Below are 13,799 nucleotides of genomic sequence, written 5' to 3' on the forward strand. Positions count from 1 at the left end.
CAAGAAAATTACAGCTTGAGATTTTATGCAAATATTTTGAACTGGTGTTACCAGTTTGTTGAGTCAGGGGAATGAGAATTCAAAACAATTCTTAGCCGCGTCGCAGATGCTGCTAATAGAGTGCCCTCTGCTGTTGTTGTTGTTCTTCTTGTTCTTCTTCTTCTTGTTCTTCTTGTTCTTGCAGAGAAGACAAAACCTCAAAGCTCCACCCATTCTGGGAACCATAGCTCCACCCATTTTGGGAGAGGCTTCATATAAACAAACATCCACCATTTTATTAACTCGCATAGCTTTGAGGCCTGTTTTGTAGGCCCGTGGTGTCTTCCTCTCTCACACAGTTTTATTTGAAATCAAATTCGATATATCATTTCATTTTTCACAGTCGCTAACATAGTTTTAGACTCGGTTGAAAAAAAACGGGAAGAAAATCCGATGAAAGTTGCTCTTATAGAACGAAATGAATTCTCAAAGGCCTGTAACTTCAAGTCCATTGAGATATATTTTTTTACAATCACGGCATGGTCAGTCATACACCGCCCGAAATAACAGACGGGAAAATGCCGAGATATATTAAAAATTCGTCCATTTGATGACAATCGTCACGATGAAATATTTAATTTATACGTCGTCACAATAATGTGGAGAGAGGAGCATAGCTTCATTCACGTGTCGCCACATACAGGAAATTGCCGAGATATATTTTTTTACAATCACGGCATGGTCAGTCATACACCACCTGAAATAACAGACGGGAAAATGCCGAGATATATTAAAAATTCGTCCATTTGATGACAATCGTCACGATGAAATATTTAATTTATACGTCGTCACAATAATGTGGAGAGAGGAGCATAGCTTCGTTCACGTGTCGCCACACACGGGAAATTGCCGAGATATATATTTTTTTAAATCGCGGCATGGTCAGTCATACACCGCCTGAAATAACAGACGGGAAAATGCCGAGATATATTAAAAATTCGTCGCCACACACGGGAAATTGCCGAGATATATTTTCACTTTGCACAAAAATAACATCAAGTAATCGAATCAATAGGAATGTCCTGTGCCTATAACATCGACGTTATAGGCACAGCTGCATCTAGGCATTGTGTAACATCGACGCGGCTTTTGTTTTAATTAAAACTTTTTGTACTTGTTTTTATATCAGATTCCTTCTGTCTCAGTGAGCTGTTGCCATGTTAGTGATGAGGTCCATTTGTTTGAATCCATGGTTGAGTCAGGATTTTTTTTTCACACCGGCCCAACACGGGAATTTATTCCCGTTTATTAAATTATATAGGTGAGATTGATATCCAACACATGTGCACACAGCATGAACACACAGACACATACAGAGGTGGATACTTTTATACCTGGTAGGTCTCCAATCTACCTCCTGAAACCCACTGACGTGTGGAGATATCTACTAACAACAGCAACTATTGTACACACACACACACACACACACACACACACACACACACACACACACACACACACACACACACACACACACACACACACACACACACACACTTATGGCAGCTCTTCCTGACCCCGACATCCAAACTGGTAGAGTTGCAGGATCTGACCACTGTCTGACCACCGGGCAGCTGAGTGCACAGTGAGGCTGACCTTTTTGATGTGGTCAAACTGCACACCTTCGGCCAGTGGTGCCGGGGCAGCAAGTGGAGGTTTGGATCGGGAAGAGAAGCAGGAGGAATCGGGCATTACTTGGATGTTAATGGGTATCGGCCAGCAGCTCTCAAATTTGATGAGGGGTAAATTTTCAGCGAGTAGGTCACAGTGATATGGTCCGGGTCCACCACCGGTGTGGTCCGGGTCTGCCACCGGTGTGGCCCGGTTATGGCTGGGATGGGCCAGGAGCGGGGGGTACTCTATTTGGGTTCCTGAGTGTTTAAGTGGATATGTTTCAGGTGTGGGAGAAGAGGGCACACACAGCGGTACTGTCATGACCCACCCATGCACAACCCTCACAGCCTGGAGTGGAGGGCCTCAATGGTGGGAGGCCCTCCACTCCAGGCTGGCCGCTGCAAGCTGTCCAGGAAACTAGGGTGGGCCAAGCATATGGGGCCATGCTTGGCTGGTGGGTGTGTGGGGAAGCACCCTCCTTTGATAAAAATATTGAATTGCGGAAAGATTGGCAATCCTGAATCAATCAACTGAAAAATCGGGTAATCTGAGGGTTAGATGTAAAATAGAGAGGGAGTTTTGTGAAGTCGAGGTGGACACTGGGGCCAGTGACTCCATTATTAGTCCAGTAGTGGAAGACTAAAGTGCTGGAGGCTTGGGCAACCTTTATATGTTAGAAGGACACAGCCTTCAACTGGCCACGAGGGGCAGGGGGGGGGGGGTGGGGGGGTTCTGGCCACCGTGGCATTGTCAGGGTGGAGTTGTCGGGGCAGCACCCAGCACCCCCCGTTCCCCCAATTCCCCAGGAATAAACCCAGGAAGCACTGGAACTGTTCCACAAGAGGTTTGTGAGGAGCCTCGGGAGGGAGAGACAATGACATTGGGAGAAAATAACAACTCATTCCTGGGTAAATGCTTACAATATTTTGGCCTTGACAGCGATAGTGGCTGGCTGGGAAGCCGAGAGACAATATACAAACATGTCTGCTTCCCGCCCTGTGCGGACCTCCCACGGGGAGATCGTCTGGCATGGAATGGAAATGTCATTTATGGTCTTAGACTGCCCTCCAGAGGATTGGGAGGGTATCCCGGGGGGAAATACTCATTATTCTGGCATAACAGCGCTGGGAGTATTTGAGTACCCCCATCACTGCCACCACAGAGTTGGGCACCATTGAGGTTGATGTGGAGTTATGGGTGGTGGAGGTGTGTGACCATTGCATGATTGGACTGAGCTTCCTGGTGGAGCACGACCGCCAACTAAGCTAAACTGGAGTGGGGTCACATATGGCTGGGGACCGAGACGTTGCTGTTGGTTGGACTGGGGAATGATATGAAGGTGCAGTTGGGGCGACTGGAGATGCTGGAGGTCCGAGGCCGTGATGATGGCTGGGTGGGCAGCAGGTACCGGTCACGTGGCCAGCCCGGACTAGTGGAGTCATGGGCCTTGCAGGAGGCTGGGGGATTAATGGTGGGGCGCAACCTCATGGATGCCGGCAAACCCACGGTGGCAGTGCAGTTTCTCAACCTATCTGATGGGCCATGGACAACCAGGGGTGGAGTGAGAGTGGCAAAATGCAGTAGGGTAGAGAAACTCACCAGAGAGTGTGGATCCATGGGCTTGCTAGTTCAGTCGGACAAGGGGCAAAAGTTTAGGGGAATGATTGGCCCGTGGGAGTGATGGACATGGTGACACGCTCTGAAGAGGGCCTAACATCGGAGCAGGTGAGGACATTGCACAATTTGGTTGGAAGGAACTTGGATGTTTTCTTTCTGTCTCTCCCCCCTCTCTCTCTCTCCTTCTATCCCAAGGATGTTGGATGCACGGGCCTCGTTAGGCACCAAATTAATACCGGCGAGGCTTGGCCTGTCCGCCAACCAGCACGGTGAATCCCTCTTGCGAAGAGGAAGGAGGATTATGAACAGGTGGAGAAAATGAAAAAAGCCAGAATTGTCGAGCCGTCCTTGGCTGTCACCCATTGTGGTGGTGAAAAAGAAGGATGGACCTACTCGGTTCTTGTGGATTTTTGCCATCTCAATCATAGGACACTCAAGGACTCGTATCGCCTGCGAAGGATTGATGACACCCTAGACACCATTTTAGGCTCAAAATGCTTCTCGACACTGGATTTGAAGAGTGGTTATTGGCAGGTTGAAATGGATGAAGCAGGGAGAGAGAAAACAGCATTCTCCATGGGAAAGGGCCTCTGGCAATTTGTAGTCATGCCTTTTGGATTGTGCAATGCCCCTGCCACGTTTGAGTGCATATGGAACATGTCTTAATTGGCTTACCATGGGAAACCTGCCTGGTCTATTTGGATGATTTGTTGGTCCATGCTCTCACATTTGTACATGCTGCCAGAAATTTGTCAGTAGAGATTGGCAGGTTTTCTTTCTATGATTTTCAGACATACACGCACATCAAGTCAAGTCAGATATGGGAGCATGCGCCGGAGCAGCGTGTCACCGCATCCACTTTCCGGGGGTCTCCATCTGGCCATCTCCCAGGCTGATGCCTGGCCCATCCCTATCTTCTTGAGATGCCGATCAACCTGCTGCAACCACGAGGCACGCGGTTGGCCCATTGGCCTCCTCCACTCACAAGGCTCCCTTGCTGAGAGTATCTGGTGAGCTGGATCAGCGTCCGGAAAACGAGCCACATGTCCATACAGCCGCAGCTGATGCTCACAGACCATACAGGAAACAAATCTCATCTGAGTCTCTCTCAGCAACCACTCGTTGGACACAAAGTCCAACCACATACAACAATGACCATACGACCATACACACATACATGCAGAGAATTTCCTTGCGGGGGAGGCAGGGTTTAAGACTTTGTGCAGCCGAAAGCCATTTAAAATACTGTAAGTGTACCCCGGTTTAGAATAGGTACACCGTATCCCTGCGCATCGTAAGAGGTGACTAAGGGTTGGCGTCAGGAAGGGCATCCGGCCATATAAACATTGCCTCAAACACTCTTGCCACTATTTTACCCATCACTCTGGCATCAGTAGATTAGGTAGTTGGTAGTAGGTTGGTGTAGTAGGTACCGTACCAAGTTCAAAATGACACCATTTGCATTCTGGATGAGATTAAAACATATAAAATTTCCTTCTTGATTAATTCGGTGAATTCCGTCTCAACTTCGGATATTTCCGGCCGTGAAAGACTATCCCCTACGGCCGCGAGATTTCTAAAAAATAATTCTTCGTCAATTTTAGAATATTTGACGCCGTTTTCAGCGTCCGAAATGTGGTAAAAAGCTTTTTTGAAATACTTTTTCAAATGCTCGAATCTCATTGGTTCCGGTGTTTGGTGACGATTTTCGTTGAAGACAACCAGGGCCCGGGGAACGAGGTTGGTCTTAAAGTATTTTAATTACAAATTAGAGGTGCATAAGATTGTGAATCAAACAAAGACGGGTGAAACAAACTCCTATTGAACTTTTTCGCAATTTTTTATGCATACTTCCGCATCCGGAAGATGGCGGCCTCCATGGAGTGATTTGGTTTTTGAAATATTTTTTCAAATGCTCGAATCTCATTGGTTCCGGTGTTTGGTGACGATTTTCGTTGAAGATAACCAGGCCCGTGCGGGCCGAGGTTGGTCTTAAAGTATTTTAATTACAAATTAGAGGTGCATAAGATTGTGAATCAAAAAAAGACGGGTGAAACAAACTCCTATTGAACTTTTTCCAATTTGTTATGCATACTTCCGCATCCGCAAGATGGCGGCCTCCATTGAGCGATTTGGTACGTCAAAGCTTCGAAATTCTCAAGGGATCCAGCAAAATCTGGCTTTTCAACATAATACGTACGCGTTCATTCACAACACCAGCTTCGCTGGCTATTACAGAAAGCAGTTGGTAGGTGCCCAGAAGTTGGGGTCATGATTGGGCCCCTGGAAACCATATGCATGTTAGATACAGGAGCACAGATATCCACTATTACCGAATCCTTTTTTAGAGAGCACCTTGTTCGGGAAGGAGAGTTGTTAGATGTTTCTGCGTTTCTACATATATCTGGGGCACAAGGACTTTCTGTTCCCCACTTGGGATATGTCGAGTTAGATCTAACTCTGCTCGGAAGGACATTTCCACAGATGGGATTTCTTGTTGTTCGTGATATGACTAATACCCCGATAGCTCGACGCAAAAAGGCGTGTCCTGGTGTTATCGGATGTAATATTTTGAATCGCGTGTCAAATGCGCTCAGGGATCAGGATGGTCCACAGTTCTTAAGAAACCTTGTCCAGAAATTGGAGGAAAAATGGGCTTCTGTGTTGGCCATGTTTGATGAAATGGATGCTAGCAACGGGACAGAGGATAACATTGTATCCAGAGTTTGAGTCCCAGGGAGAAAGCCTGTATGGGTTCCAGCATGGACAATTGTCATATTAGATGGATCACTTATGCCTGCAGAGGGAGGACAAAGCTATGAAGGATTATTGGAGCATGTGGAATTAGACGTTGGGCCACTTTCCAAAGGCTTAGCTGTAGGTCCTGCACGGGTGACCGTCTCAAGTAATGGTCATGTGCCGGTCCAAATGGCAAACTTTGGTGACAAAGATGTGTACCTAAAACCCAGAACCCCAGTTGGGGTTGTACGGAGATGTATGTTTGATCCGAAAGTTGAAGTCAGTCAAGTGAGTGACGATGAAGTCTACATTGAGGAGGTCTCTGGAGAACATAAACAGTCCACCTTTCTACCAAACATTATGGACAAGATGCATTTTGGTAATGGTCTCGACACTGAACAGCGTCAACGTGTTGATGGAGTTTTGGCTAAACATGTTTCAGTTTTTAGTAGAACAGATGACGATATTGGCTGTTGTGATGAAGTTACTCATCAAATTCGTCTCAAGAAAAACGTCCCGTTGAAGGTTCCACATCGACGTGTGCCGCCGCAACAGTGGGGAGAAGTTGGAGAGTACCTCAAGCAGGCTGTAAGAAAAGGGGTCATCAGAGAGTCTACTAGCCCCTTCGCATCACCTGTGGTCCTAGCTAGGAAGAAGGATGGGAGTTTACATATGTGCGTGGACTATAGGGCACTCAACATGCAGACTCACAAGGATGCCTATCCTTTACCCAGAATAGAGGAGGCCTTACAAGTACTCAATGGATCAAATTACTTTTGCAGCCTTGATCTTGCTCACGGATTTTACCAAGTTCCCATGGCATCAGAGGATGTGGAGAAGACCGCATTTAGGGTTGGGACAGGAGGCCTCTATGAATTCCTGAGGATGCCTTTTCGGCTTTGCAACGCCCCTGCCACCTTCATGAGACTAATGGACAGGGTATTTGGTGATGAAAATTTACAGACTGTGCTGATTTACCTCGACGACATACTGGTGTTTGGTCGGACATTCGAAGAGACTTTGAGGAGATTGGATATGGTGCTAACCCGACTTGGGACCTTTAATCTGAAGGTCAAACCGCAGAAATATTACCTATTTGAGGAACAACTCCATTATCTAGGACATGTCATTGGCAAAGATGGTGTCTCACCTGACCCCGAAAAGACTCGAGTGGTGATGGAATGGAGGAAGCCAAGCACCGAGCAGGAACTTCGGGGATTCTTAGGCCTCACTGGCTACTATCGCCGCTTTGTTCCGGGATACGCGGCCATAGCCGCACTATTGCACACTCTCCTCTATGGAACTCAGAAGAGACACAAAGGCAAAGTCAAGAAGTCTGTGAAACCAGACAATCGTCCTTTCAACCGACGTTGGACATCGGAGTGCACAACTGCTTTTTCCGAGTTGAAGCGTAGACTGTGTAGCCCACCAGTTCTTGGTCATCCTGATTTTGGCAGCCCATTCATACTGGAAATAGATGCAAGTTTTCAAGGGCTCGGGGCTGTTCTTTCACAGAAGCAAGGGGACAGGAGCACTGTCATTGCCTACACTAGTAGAGGTCTGAGAAAGCACGAGAGAGCAATGCAGAACTACAGTAGTATGAAGTTAGAGTTACTCGCTCTACGTTGGGCCATCACAGAGAAGTTCAGAGACATGCTGATTGGTGCCGAGTTTGTTGTATACACTGATAACAATCCTCTTAGTTATCTCAACTCGACTGCAAAGCGAGGAGCTACTGAGTCCAGATGGGCTGCAGAACTTGCCCAGTTCAGATTTTCTATTAAGTACCGTTCTGGAAGGAGCAATATAAATGCGGATGCATTGAGCAGGAAACAGGACCATGGAGATCGGCCAACTACAGTGCGACCCGAGGAAGGCTTTATGGAAATGTCACCTGAAACTTCAACAACTGTCCCTTCTGAAATTATGGAACAGTTTCACAGAACTATTGCTCGAGTTTGGGACAAGGAGATCCATGTTCGGTCTGACAACACAGCCCCTCCAGCCCTTTCCACTCTACCAACTATTCCACACGCTGAGCTTGACGCAGTTCAGAGAAGCGATCAAACCATCAGCCGAGTTCGCCATTTTTGGAATAGAAAGCAGTGTCCAACTTCATCTGAATTTACCAAAGAGCCCACGTCTGTGAGAGAACTTCTCCGATCCTGGGACCGCATCACAGAAAGGTCTGGTATCCTATACCGCAAGGCAACCATTCATGGGAGGAAAGTAGACCAGCTCTTACAACCGTCATCTCTCAGGAAGCAGGTGTTAACTGAAGTTCATGATAAGTCAGGGCACCAAGGAGCGGACCGCACCTTTGAGCTCCTGCAGACGAGATGCTACTGGATTGGAATGGAGGCAGATGTAAGGAACCACTGCAGTGGATGTTCCAGGTGCACTCTTTCCAAGTTTGGCAAAAGTGTGAAACCGACTCTTGGGTCGCTCATTGCAAAAAAAACCCTCGAAGTTCTGGCAATTGACTATACTGTTCTTGAAAAGTCTTGTGGTCTAGAAAATGTCCTTGTGATGACTGATGTGTTCACAAAGTACACTCAAGCAGTGGCGACTCCAGACCAAAAAGCTACTACAGTGGCAAGAGTGCTTGTGAAAGACTGGTTTGTGAGATTTGGTCTACCACTGTGGATCCATAGCGACAACAACAACAACAACAACATGCATTTTAAGGCCATTTTCCCTGCTAGAGCGGGGGTTAGCCTTGCGGTCCCCATGACAATCTTCTCCATTTTGCCCTATTTTCTGCATCTCTCCTTGTTAACCCCCTTGCCCGCATTTCTTCTTCCACCATCTTTAGCCAAGTCTTTCTCGGTCTTCCCCGTCCTCTACTTCCTTCTACATTCATTTCCATCACTCTTCTCAACCAGTCACTTTCATCCTTTCTCAACACATGACCAAACCATCTCAACCTGTTCCTCTTCACAGCATCAATCACAGGCTCTATTCCCATAATCTTTCGCAATTCATCATTTGTCTTCCTCTCTCTCAACGATACTCTGCACATCCACCGAACCATTCGCATTTCCACCCTTTCCAGCCTTCGTTGCTGCCCTACGTTCATTACCCATGTCTCGCTCCCATAAATCATAACACTTCTCACACATGCAGCATACAACTTTCCCTTCAGCTTCAACGACACTCCCCTCCTCATCAGCATGCCACTCAGTTCCCGAAACTTCTTCCATGCACATCTCACTCCAGCAACCGTTGCCGAGTCTGATCCACCTTCTACATTCAGCATGTCTCCGAGGTAGCAGCTTCATGCCGTCTCCAAGATCCAACTCAACATTTCCTCCACCTGCAGCTCCCTCTGTGCACACCTTACATTTGAATATAGCTGCCACACTGGATAATGACCCTCTCAGACCACTGCATTTTTGATGAACCCACTCAGCGCACATTGTACATTGAATGGAGTTCACTCCGACACCCTTCGTGCACACAGCACATGGCCACTTCCCAGTTCTTTCCACCTCACCACATGCTTTACCACTTGCCATCACCAACGTCTTTCCGATATTCACCTTCAGACCTTTTGTCTCCATACATTCCTTCCACTTGTTCATCTTTTCCTTCAGTCCATCCATACTTTCCGCAATCAACACCAGATCATCTGCATACAACAACTCCCACGGTAAACCCTCCTTTTCGTTCTGAGCCAGCACCTCCATCACAGCTACAAATAGTAGTGGACCTAGTACCGACCCCTGATGCACTCCCACCTTCACCTCAAACTCACCACTGTTCCGGTCCTTCGTCCTTACAGCTGTGCGCGCTCTTTTGAACATTGCCATCACTACTCTGATCAACCATTCCTCCACTCCGAGCTTCCTCAATGCCCATGTCAATACTTCACGTGGAACCCGATCGAATGCTTTCTCCAGATCAACAAACCCAAGAAACAACTTCTTCCTCTTCTACATGTACTTCTCCTGCAACTGCCTCACAATAAAGAGCGCGTCTGTCGTTCCTCTTCCTGGCATAAATCCAAACTGCATTTCGTCGATCTTCACCTTCTTCCTTATCCTCCTCTCCAACACCCTTTCCAATACCTTCATTCCATGCTCCAATAACTTTATCGCTTGGTACGAGCCACACTCCAGAGGGTCACCTTTCCCCTTGTATAGAGGGACGAGGGTACTCAGTTCCCATACCACTGGAATGCGGCCTTCTTTCACCACCAGATTACAGATAGTCAGGTTCACTATGTCAATAAATTATATTTCGTTCAAAATCATGGTAGATTAGCAAACCTATACATTTTTGGAAAGGTTATAGCATAAGGAAACTAAAAATCAATGTTTACATTTGGAGAGATACCTGTATGGCGGCTATTTTGGATTTTCAAAATGGCCACTGTAAAATACATATTTTGTTCTATTTCTGCCTCTAATTACCCTAAAAACTTTTAAAAATATACTAAACCTATATTTTCAGGGACAAGGAATCCAATGAAAGTATCAAATTAGTGCTATGGGGAATGGTAAGACACGAATCAAAGGTTTTGAATTGCAAAATACTGTCTTTATATTCGCGATAAGTTGCATAATCAAATACATGTTATCATTTTGTACAGGCAGTTAATAACATCAAAATGTGTCACAATAATTCATATCACCAAACATACACAGGCAGTCAGCAAAATCATATATACACATGCAGTCAGTATAACTTCACATCTACACAGGCAGTCAATGACAAAATATACACAGGCAGTCAATGGCATCAAACATACACGATTACAGAATATGCCATTTAGAGTTCGTCATCACTGTCCTGTGTGTCGTATCCGACAATATAGTCCGCATCGTTTTCACAGTCCGTTCCACACAAGCAAAGGTCGGTCAAATTGATTGGCAAATCGAATTGGTCGAATGAATCGAATCGATCGAATTGGTCGAATGGTCGATCGAAGCGATTGGTCGAATGGTCGAATCGAATTGGTCGGAATTGGCAAATGTAAACATTGATTTTCAGATTTTCCATGTAATAACGTTTCCAAAAATGTATAGGTTTGCTAATCTACCATGATTTTGAACGAAAAAACATAGTGAACCTGACTAAGATCTCTGTCATTCTCTTCACACCCCAACTTCCTGCTGCCTTCAACATATCTCCCACAACTCCCGTCGGCCCTCCCGCTTTTCTACTCTTCATTGCTTTTAATATCGCTTCCTCAACTTCCTTCTCAGTTATCTTCTCTGCCGGTCCTAAAACTGGGTTACTCTCTATGTTGCCATCCCATTCATTCTCTGTATTCAACAGCATTTCCATATATTTCTTCCATCTTCCTTTAATTCCATCTGGGTCCACAACGATTTGTCCCACTTCATCCTTCAAGCAATTCACCCCCATCACATCACACCTCTCTTTCGCGATCTGCTTTACAATCCTGAATACCGCTCTCTGACCCTCTTCCGAATCCAAGCGTTCTCTGAACATTTTCCTACATGCCTCCTGCACCGTTGCTACCTCTTTCTTTGCAGCCTTCTTGGCTGCCTTATAACTTTCATGCTCTGCTTTTTCTGCTCCTGTACCCTTCGCCTTCTGCCACTCCTTGAACTTCTTCCTCTTCTCGTCAATCTTCTTTCCAACTTCATCATCCCACCACCATGTTTCCGAGTGCCTCGGTGGTCCTTTTGTCCATCCACATACCTCACCAACGGCTCCCAACAGACTATCTTTCATTGACATTCAACCATTTTCAAGCTCAACCACATCATCCTCTACCCCACTCAGCCTCTCTTTTAATGCCTCCCTCACTGTCACCTCTTTCAACCTCCACACCTTCATTCTCGGTTGGTTCTTCACCCGCCGAGCTCTCCTCGCACCTTTCACCCTTATGTCGCAGACAACCAAGTGGTGCTGTGAAACAGCCTCCTCCCCCGGGATCACCTTTGTGTCCCGGAGGTGCCCCCTATCTCGCCTACGCACCATCAGGTAGTCAACGGTTGTCGTCGACCCACGTGACATGTATGTAACAAGCGTATTATCCTCTTTCTGGAACTGAGTATTACAAATGAACAAACCAGCTCCATCAGCAAACTCCAAAATCCTTTCACCTTCTCCATTTCTCACACCATATCCGTAACCCCCATGAACTCCCTCAAAACCGTCCATACTCCTTCCCACATGTCCATTTAGGTCTCCTCCTACCACAACAACTTCCTCATCTTTCACGTTTTCCATCAGGTTCTCTATCGCACACCAGAACTTGTCCTTCTCTTCATCGCTCCGACCAACCTGCGGAGCATATCCCGAGATGACGTTCACCAAGAGCTTTCCAATCATCATTTTCACAATCATCAACCTATCACTCACTCTAGTCACACTCACCACACTGTCTACAAACTCCTCAGAAAACAGGACACCAACACCATTCACGCCCTCCGGGCACCCTTGCCGCACAAACTTGTATTTCTGTCCCTGCCTACCCTTCACCATTCTCACACCACTTCCCTTCCATCTCGTCTCTTGCACACAACATATGTCCACTCTTCTTCTGACCAATACTTCCACCACTTCTCCTGATCTCCCTGTCATTGTCCCTACATTCCATGTACCAAACCTCAGAAACCGATCTCCACTTCGGGCTGTACCCTGCTCATATGTAGTTGTAATTGTCATGGTTCTCTTTTTGAGGCAATGTTTTTATGGCCGGATGCCCTTCCTGACGCCAACCCTCTTCGTCGCCTCTTACGACACGCAGGGATACGGTGTACCTATTCTAAACCAGGGTACACACCGGGACATCCATAGCGACAGAGGCAGAAATTTTGAATGTTCAGTAATACGAGAGCTTTGCTCCATATACAGTCACGTGAAAAAGTAAGTACACCCCATGTAAAGTTTTGACTTTTTCAACATATTTCAACATACAGCTATTTGATCTTCATTTCAACAATATTGATAGATAAAGGTGATATAATATAACAAATATCATGAAACATTTTCATTTTGTAGTCCATTGTTTAATTTAAATATACATAAATACAAATTTCGCATGTGGAAAAAGTAAGTACACCCCTTCATTTATCACTACTTCAAATACCTAAAATTAGAATCAGGTGCACCAGCTCAGGTGCAAATGATTAGAACATCGTCAGAGAGGATCTTGGAGGAACCTGTCTTATTTAAACCTCAGACATTTAGTTTGGTTTGCTCTTTGTTGTTGAAGTGTGCGGCATCACCATCCCTAGATCAAAAGAGCTCTCTGAGGCCTTCAGAAAGAAGGTTATAGATGCCTACGAGTCTGGGAAGGGATTTAAAAAGATCTCCAAACAATTTGAAATCAATCATTCGACTGTCCGGAAGACCATCTACAAGTGGAGAAGATTCCAAACAACTGCTAACTTGTTCAGGCCAGGCCACGCCAGCAAGTTCAGCCCGAGAGCAGACACCAAGATGCTGAAAGAAGTCTTGACGAACCCCAGAATGTCACCACGGGACCTACAGGTAGCTCTTGCCACTGTTGATGTCAAAGTGCACGAGTCTACCATTAGAAAGAGGCTGCACAAATTTGATCGCCATGGGAGGTGTGCCAGGAGGAAACCTTTGCTGTCCAGAAAGAACATCAGGGCAAGACTAAAGTTTGCCAATGAACACCTAGGCAAAGACCAGCACTTCTGGAACAATGTGCTCTGGATAGATGAGTCAAAGGTGGAGCTATTTGGCCACAGTACCAGAAGACATGTTTGGCGAAAACCAAAGACAGCATTTGACCACAAGAACCTGATACCAACTGTAAAGCATGGTGGTGGAAATATTGTTTG

The 13,799-nt window shown here is 46.1% G+C and overlaps 1 protein-coding gene across 3 annotated transcripts in view; it reads left to right on the top strand.

The window, feature by feature from the left end:
* The window catches only part of LOC137439739 (cathepsin L1), a 93,962-nt gene that overhangs the window by 38,253 nt on the left and 41,910 nt on the right, over positions 1-13,799 (top strand). The gene's annotated exons all lie outside the window — the stretch shown is intronic.

The sequence above is a fragment of the Myxine glutinosa genome, chromosome 14 (genome assembly GCF_964187855.1).
Source record: "Myxine glutinosa chromosome 14, kmMyxGlut1.1, whole genome shotgun sequence".
NCBI classification, from domain to species: domain Eukaryota; kingdom Metazoa; phylum Chordata; class Myxini; order Myxiniformes; family Myxinidae; genus Myxine; species Myxine glutinosa.